The 1,106-nt window shown below is 43.9% G+C and overlaps 1 pseudogene; it reads right to left on the reverse strand.

The window, feature by feature from the left end:
- Positions 1-844, reverse strand: part of LOC147817327 (protocadherin gamma-A5 pseudogene) — a 1,963-nt pseudogene extending 1,119 nt beyond the window's left edge.
- Between the last annotated feature and the right edge of the window lie 262 nt (positions 845-1,106).

The raw sequence follows: 1,106 nt of genomic DNA on the forward strand, positions 1-1,106 counted from the left end.
GAAACTACAGCCAGAGCCAACACTAAGTAAAAAGTCAGGTTGTCATTGTACTCCTTGTCGTGTGTAAAGTCAGTGAACTCCGACAGCACTTCAGGGAAGCTGTCCGCCACCGCCACATTAACAATGACTGTAGCTGAACGAGAGGGCTGCCCGTTGTCCTCCACTATAACAGTCAGTCTTTGTTTCACTGCATCTTTATCAGTGACTTGGCGAATAGTTCTTATTTCTCCATTCTGTAAGCCCGCTTCAAACAGCGCCCTGTCTGTTGCTTTCTGCAGTTTATAGGAGAGCCAGGCATTCTGTCCAGAGTCCACATCAACAGCCACCACTTTAGTCACCAGATAGCCCACATCTGCTGAACGAGGCACCATTTCAGCTACCAGAGAGCCACCAGTCTGGACTGGATACAGAACCTGAGGAGGGTTGTCGTTCTGGTCCTGAATATTTAATTTAACGGTCGCATTGCTGCTTAGAGGTGGGGAACCTCCATCCTGTGCTTTTACGAAAATATTCATTGTTTTAATTTGCTCATAGTCAAATGATCGAACGGCATGTATCACTCCACTTTCTGCGTTAACAGATATGTAAGTGGATATGGGGTTACCATTTAACTGAGTATCAACAAGCAGGTAGGACACTCGTGCGTTCTGACCTGAGTCAGAGTCGCGTGCTTTCACGGAAAAAACAGACAGTCCTGGGGAATTATTCTCCATGATATTAGCTTCATAATAATTCTGCTCAAATACAGGGGCATTATCGTTGACGTCGGAGATTCTTAGTGTTATTGTCTTGTTAGTTGAGAGCGATGGGCTCCCTTCATCCACTGCCGTGAAAGTGATATTATAATCAGGATTACGCTCCCTGTCAAGGACACCATTTGTTACCAGAGTATAATAATTCTTTAGAGATGAGTGGATTGTGAACGGGATATTGCCATTAACTGAACATTCCACTTTGCCATTTTTGCCTGAATCTAGATCTTTAACGTTTATGATGGCTACAGTAGTTCCACTAGGAGAATCCTCGGCGATGGAAGTAGAAAACGAGGTTAGTGTTATTACAGGTGCATTGTCATTTACATCCGTCACTTCAATTATCACATTTGT

The sequence above is a fragment of the Seriola lalandi genome, unplaced genomic scaffold, assembly GCF_002814215.2.
Source record: "Seriola lalandi dorsalis isolate HSWRI2012SDOR001 ecotype SW California unplaced genomic scaffold, Sedor1 jcf7180002054973, whole genome shotgun sequence".
In the NCBI taxonomy this organism is placed as follows: Eukaryota; Metazoa; Chordata; class Actinopteri; order Carangiformes; family Carangidae; genus Seriola; species Seriola lalandi.